Source organism: Bidens hawaiensis, unplaced genomic scaffold, assembly GCF_021521415.1.
Source record: "Bidens hawaiensis isolate Kalapana, Puna unplaced genomic scaffold, B.hawaiensis_p1.1 tig00001087_1, whole genome shotgun sequence".
NCBI lineage: Eukaryota > Viridiplantae > Streptophyta > Magnoliopsida > Asterales > Asteraceae > Bidens > Bidens hawaiensis.
This window is the reverse complement of record NW_027491062.1, coordinates 2,899-10,762: the sequence shown is the minus strand read 5'-3', so window position 1 is coordinate 10,762 and position 7,864 is coordinate 2,899. Positions and strand designations below refer to the sequence as shown.

Sequence of the window (7,864 nt, the reverse complement as noted above, 5' to 3'; positions counted from 1 at the left end):
TAACCGGACCCCGGGCAGATTACGGATAACCTGGGAGTTAGATAGATGTTTCCCACGAGGGGTTAGACCCGGTAAAGATGGTTCTTCTGATAACCTGCAAAACAGACACCGTGAGCTTGTCACTGAGAAGGGGGGGGGGTTCCTCCTTGTGACCACCCTCCGGCGTAAGAATCAGACTAGATTGCTCTTTAAATATAAATGTATATTAAGAGATTGCTAGAGCAGATATCAGGTATAATATGATGATAATATGATAAGATATGATAAGATATGATGATCATACCATTTGGGGTATTTATAGCCGAAGGTAGGTTTCCAAGGAGGTGTGGCCGGCTGAATAGTATTCCTGTTCCACCAACAGTGGCCTACGCACGTGCCCTGCTGGTAGTTGGTGGGTAGGCAGCGGCTGATAGTGACCAGGCCTACTGTGTACTATTCCTTTTCCACCAACTGCCGGCTATGCACGTGGTATGACAGGAGTTGGTGAGTAGGCAGCGGCTAATAGTGACATACAGTACAGGAGCATGCTGCTCGCCATACTGTTGTCAATAAGCTGTCGTATCTTTAGTCAGATCTTTTGCCCATACCTCGTCAGGTACAGTACAGAAGATCTTCCCGTATCGTACGGACTGGCTTATTTGGGCGGGAGTATTCCCCCTCCCGCCCTTGTGCGGGATTGTTCCCGGCTTTGCTCATTCCTTCAGGTGACACTGAGTGATTGAGAGCTAAGTGCCTTGTGCGTGTAGCCTTGCTGCGCGGGTGGCCTTCCCTGATGGCTTGTATCCGCAACTGCGGGAACAGGCAGAGTCCTTCACCATTGGGAGGCATTTCCTGCGGGAACAGCTTGCGTACTGCGCGTAAGGACGTCACGTCTCTGAGCATGGTGGGTCCTGCGGATCCAGTTGGTTTCTGCGCAGACGTCTCTCTTTAAAGTGAGTCTTGCGGGTCCAACTGGGCTCTGGTGGGACCTACCTCTTCAACAACAAATATAATAAAATACGAAATAACCTACACAACAAACATAATATAATATATTAATACAATACAAAAGAGGATGATTAAAATCTCCTACACAACTAACATAACATATTTGCCTACACAACAAATATGATTATACATTCACAAATAGTAATCATCCTACATAGCAAACATGTTACATACACTACACATCAACATTTATATCCCACTGGAACATGATGCCTACAAATATAACCATCCTACACACAAAAATTAATAAATTTAGATATGATAATTAGATTTTTGTGACTATATGAATCTTCGATTAAAAAAATCAAAAACATTATGTGGTTTATAATCTTGTATGATGTGACTGAAAGCCTAAAAAACTCTCAATTTTGTTATAGATGACAATGAATATTATTGGTTTTTGAATAAAAGTTGGTTCTTTTATGGTAGGTACATAAATTTAATGATTTTGTTTATCGTTGTTTTTTGGCAACATGATTTGAATGATTAATGATGAGAGTAAAAAGGGGAAACTATATTTTTAATGCACATTTACTTTGATTAAGAATAGGCCTAGATGACTAGTTTACCCTTTTACTTAAAAATCATGTTTTAATGTTGTGTTGGTAATTACAAAAATACCATTTCTAATCTACACCATTGATTATACCTAATCAATGGTTAATATCCACTTCTCATGTTTCTCGTAATAATTTGATTATATATATATATATATATATATATATATATATGACGTTGTCAGCTATTTCAGTGGGGTCTTTGATCTTTGGGATGAAGGAAATGAATGAGCATTAATATATAGCAAAATTGTATTATGAAATTGAATGTGAAGCCATCTAGGTCGGGAGGCTATTCATTACCACAACACTATACAACCTCTCGAATTTCTTCCACAACGAATCTAGAGATTAAGGATCGACCTTTGAAGGATTTATTATTTTGAATCTTTAGTTGATTAGTTTTGTCATTTAGAAAATGACTCACTAAATTTATGATGAAAATGATGGAAATATCGTTTTCAGGACCATATATTATATAAATGTCTTAGGTTGAATTTTTATTTTTAACAATGTTTTAGTTTTACTATCATCCACATTCTACAGGATTTAAACCATCACTTTTAGAACGACAAAACAAACATCATACAGCTCAACTCCTTGATATCACTAGCTTAAAGACCCTTGGTCTTAGGTTATTAACTAAATAAAATTGTTTTTAAAATATAATTATAGGCAGCTAAGCCCAATATATGACCCAGATTGGCATTTCTTAGTTGTACTTATAAAATTATTTAATTAGTGAAACAACAATTTCATGAGAGAGTTATTGATACCAACTTAAAAATGATAAGAAAAGAGAGCCCCATGTGGAGTTAAATACATTAGACATGGGTAGTCTTAAATGGCCATTTGTTTGTCCCACTACAATTTTTCATTCTCACAAACTTTCCTACAATTAATAGGAAAATTATATATACGAGAGCGTATGAGAAAACTTCGAAAAAATAACATCTCAAGCCTTTTTTTTCATTCTTTTTATATCTTATTAATATTTGAAAAAAAGAAAGAAAATAAAAGGCAATATATATAGTTAACAAGTTACATATGTGTACTCTCAAGTTACATGTATGTAACTAGTATAAGATATGTAACTTCATGAGTTACATATATGCAATTTTGTGAAGTACATACCTTTTAACAATACTAACTTTATAATTAAAAGAAATGAAAATTATAAACAAAAACAAATGATTGGTTGATTGTAGTTTTCTTGTTTTTCTCATATTTCTTTTTTTGCTTTTTATGAACCCTGTTGTATAGATAAGACAGATAAGTACAAACGGTGTTAGTTAAGTGGACAAAATTTTCACGAAATGTAAATCACACTCACGTTGCCAATGTAAGATTCAAACCTTTGGATAAATTTGACGATTTTCACTAAAACACATAGACGAAAAATTAAACTTATATATTTTTATACAGTATTTCACATCAGGAGACTCCTTCTATCTAATCGAGTTTCTTTTTTGGAAGACAAATTAATACCTCATTTTATTTATTATAAGACTTGAACCTTTACTATTAGAAGCGTATTTCATCTTTAACAGATACATTAATACTATTAAACTACAAATCTTTTGGTCATAGAATTAATAAAAATATATGTAAGATGGACAAAATGAATAACCAACCAATAAACAACCGACTAAGGTAGGTGGATCAGGAAATGAGAACCATAGAGCATTTATACCTTTATTGCAAACTTCATCAACCACCCTCTCATCATCCTAAATTATTACTCTCAACCCCCTCTATAATAATGTCAAATGACATCAATACAAACTATAAAAATAGAATATGAGGCAATTTATACTCTCAACCTCCACAATACTAAATGGTATATGACATGTTCAAACTATAAATGGAATATGAGGCTTGATTTGGTTCTAGAACTATTTGGAAATCAGGGAAAGTTGTAATGATCATTTTGTTATGGATTTGATAATAACTTAAAGATGGATATTTTAAAGAAGCAAGTCAATACTAAATTAAGTTTCAAAACTTTATATAATTAGAATAAAAGTCTTTAGAAAGTTGAGTAGTTCAACTCACAAGAATCAAGTGCAAGTGCAAGTGCAAGTACAAACATTAAGCATGAAAACTACTAAGATTTATAGTAATTGATGGAATAAAAACTGCTCATTTTAGCTTTACTAACATGTACAACTTCACTCTCCATTAAATTACCATTTACATTCCAAGTAATGTTAGGCTATATACACTCAATTGTATTGTAATAAGTTGGGTGTTCTATGTGTGAGAACTGTGTGGGACTAAGATGTGTGTATAGATATTTTGTAAAACTTTATAATCATAGTGCTTCAAAAAATAAAAATTAATGAGGATGTTGAATTATGTCTTAAGTGTGCAAATTTATTATGAGTATTAAATTTGATATACACCCATACCTTATTTTGTTATTTCTTTTAGCGACCATATTTATTTCTCTTTTTAGAATAATGTCAAATCTACCCTACATCACTGTAATATAACTTGAAATTTAGTTGTAATAAAACTTAACTTAATAATAAATGTAAATAGCTATTAAGTATTAACTACAATACTTTTATTTCACCTACTTATAGCGACTATCATGACTCTTAAATGTCACCATTTTAGTTTCATAAAATACACCACAAGCACTAGTTTAATTGCATATAAATACACAAGGCTTTTTACCCTGGTGAAACCAAAATATTGGATAAATCCTTTTTTTTAACTAGTGGAGGTTCAAGTCTAATATTTAATAAGCATGTGTTTAACTGTTTAAGTAAATATGCATTTAATTAAGAAATAATCCAATTATAATATAAAAAGACACAAGCTACACCGCCAAATCTAATAATCAATAAACTGATGTTTAAGTTGTTTTAAATAAATAACAACCAAGTTTATTACCACTCTTGTTCTCAAAATGACATCTTCTTTTAACCATATCATCAAAATCATGAAACCAATATCATATTAGCTCTCAAAAAGACAGTTTTCACCAACCCAACTTTAAAATGAAACATTACTATGTACATAACTACATATACTTGTTAATCAACTTTGACTATAATTTGCATAAAGGGTAAAACAGTCTTTGCACACAACCTCTCACTATATAACCAACTAGCACTCTCCAAACATATAAGACGTTAATAACCATGACAATCTCCACTACCACCACCGTCGTCGCTGCCACTACCATCACCTTCTGCCTCCTTCTTACCCTAACTTCCTGTACCCCTCCCCCACACTCCTTCACCAAAATCTACGCCTTCGGAGACTCCTACACCGACACGGGTAACACGGCCTCTGACACGGGCCCTAGTGGCTTCAGCCACGTGTCCAACCTCCCATACGGCCGTACATATTTCCACCACCCTACCAACCGCTATACAGACGGCCGTTTAGTCATAGACTTCATAACACAATCCGTAAAACTACCTTTCCTCCCACCCTACCTCAACCAAAAAGCCGACACCTCAAACGGCATTAACTACGCGGTCGCGGGGTCCACGGCGATCCGACACGCGTTCTTTGTCAAAAATAACCTTACATTATCTATGACAACACAATCATTACAAACACAACTAAATTGGTTTATTAAAACATTAGAGGGGTTGAAATGTAAAAATGCAATATTAACACCTAGAGAGTGTGCTAATGTGTTTTAAGGATGCATTGGTTTGGGTTGGTGAGATTGGAGCTAATGACTATGCTTACACCATTGGTTCGAGTGTCACCGGAGACACCATTCGAAGGCGAGCCACACGCAGTGTCACAGGGTTTGTTGAGGTAATTATTATTATTATTATTATTATTATTATTTATTATGAGAAAATAAGTAGACATTATTTTTATGGTTGAGTAGGTGATAAATGCAAAATTTGCTTATCTATAAAAAGTAAAACAATTTGGCTAATAATAATCTCAACTTTAAATATCACTATCAGCGGTTTCAACTTTCTACTATTTTTGTATCAATGGACCTCCGTTAAAAAAAACTTAATGCCGTTAAGTTTTTTCTGAGTTTCAATTTTCAAACAAATGTTTTAGGGCTTTTGATCGGAAGAACGTTACGATTCAAATGATGTAAAACTTATCTCGAACGGTGATTCAAATGACTTAATTTTTGTTAATTGGAAATTCAAACATCTGAATTGAATCATGGTTTTGTCGCTTAGATCACCGTTTCAAGATATATTTTACATTGGTCGACTCGTAATCGTTCTTTCAATCAAAAGCCCTAAAACATCGGTTTGAAACTCGGAAAATTAACAACATTAAATGTTTTTTAACGGAGGTCAGTTGAGACAAAAATAGTTGAAAGTTTGAGACCGCTGATAATGATTTTTAAAGTTAAGATTATTATTAACCTAAACACGGAAGTTAACATTATTTATTTCTAATTTGCCAAAAATAAATAAATATATGTTTTGTCTTTTCAACCGGTGAGGATTCATATCCTATGAATAACACATTTTTTTATAAAAAAAATAGCACTTCAAAAAAATAAACAAATACACGTAAATAAAATAAATCCCGAAATTAATTTTCAAAATATCAATAAGGATCCATTACCGGTTTGCCGATCGAACCTTTTGGACGATCGGATCGGACTCAAAAAGGATACTTACTAGGTGTAAACAGTTATGTGTAAGCAAATATTATTTCACATCAAATTACCAAAATCGTTATTTTGGTAGACTAGTTATATGTTAGTATTATGTCAAACTTTTCGTTTTTTTTTTTATAGCAAAATGCTTGAAATCTTTTAGCTCATTTTATGTTCATGTTGTAATAGAAATATATAAATCTGGCCACTTATGAAGTTTTTAATGTATTACTTACAAGAATTGAATATTCTTTTGCTAGGCATTACTGAGCAAAGGTGCAAAATACGTGGTGGTACAAGGCCTCCCTCCTACGGGTTGCCTAACGCTAGCCATGTACCTTTCACCCGAGACTGATCGTGACGACATGGGTTGCGTAGGCACGATCAACAACCAAAGTTACATCCATAACACCATTCTCCAGACCAACATTCGAAACCTAAGAATAAAATACCTGAAAGCAATTATTGTCTATGCTGACTATTGGAACGCTTATCGTTATGTAATGAAAAACGCACGAGGCTGGGGTTCCGTGAGCTTTACAAAGTATGTTGTGGACATATTGGTGAGCCCTACAACTTCGACGTTGCTGCTACTTGTGGGTCCCGAGCGGCAAGCTCGTGCCAAAACCCCTCTCAGTATATCAATTGGGATGGAGTTCACCTTACTGAAGCTATGTATAAAGTAGTTTCTGATATGTTCTTAACGGTCCTTATACTCGGCCACCATTTAAGTACTTGTTGAGAAGTAAACAAAACTCAGGCTAGATGACAATAAATGTCTTTTTGTAATGTTTATTCATTTAGCATCAACAACTTCATAAGTGGATTGATTTGAGTTATTTGTATCTTTAGCGGGTCAATTAATAAATTCAAGGATCATTCATCGAAGACACTTATTTGAAACATCGGTTTGTTAGACGTATTATTCCTATTGCAACAAGTTATACGGTTAATGATTATGATTGTGTTACTCTTTGTTAGTATATGGGTACATGGACAAAGGCCTTTTCTCTTGAATCAAGTACTTATATAACTTACTCTTTATTACCATTGCTGATGAGCATACCTCGTAGTTAGTAGAAAATGCAACACACGACATGTCGTATCTTTGTCCATCGGCTCTATTGTATATGTCCTTCACAACTCTTTTACCAATCGTGTCACAAAAGTTATTTGTTCTTTAAAACTTGACACCGAAGTTTGTTTTTACATGATCCGAGCACATGAAAGATGATTGTTGAAGGGTATGAGTCACTAGCACATTACAATTCTAGCAGACCATGCTCCTTTATTATTGCTATAACACTACACCATCACTAATTTATCCATCTCCTTCAAAGTTAAAGAAGTTAGCCATAATATTGTCGTTCTTTTTCTTTGTTTGATTGTGAGTCTTGTTAACTAAGAAAACAAACCCGTGGTGTTTCCCCTTCACGAGTTTATAAATGAGCTCGTTCTCACTCTTTTCTTGTACACACTTATATGCGGGGTCCTATATATACGAGTCATATCTAGTTTAGGGTCTAAATAGTTTTTATGTTTATGGGTTATTATTCTCGTTGCACTTGTTTTTCTTTTTTGAACTAAACAACATTTTGAGCCGTTTATACTTTTTAGTTTGCAATAAAAACCCGCTTTGGCATATGCTTATTCGTACTTTGAGAAGTGAGAACACACTTGAGTATTTTTCTTCATCTTTTGGTGTCGATCATCA

At 34.0% G+C, this 7,864-nt stretch overlaps 1 pseudogene across 1 annotated transcript; it reads left to right on the top strand.

Annotated features, from left to right (window-relative positions):
* Positions 1-4,460: 4,460 nt before the first annotated feature.
* LOC143556875 (GDSL esterase/lipase At3g48460-like) lies at positions 4,461-7,019 on the top strand (annotated as a pseudogene). Its single transcript, XR_013139460.1, has 2 exons — positions 4,461-5,330; positions 6,411-7,019. The product of XR_013139460.1 is annotated as a GDSL esterase/lipase At3g48460-like (transcript).
* The last annotated feature ends 845 nt before the right edge of the window (positions 7,020-7,864 follow it).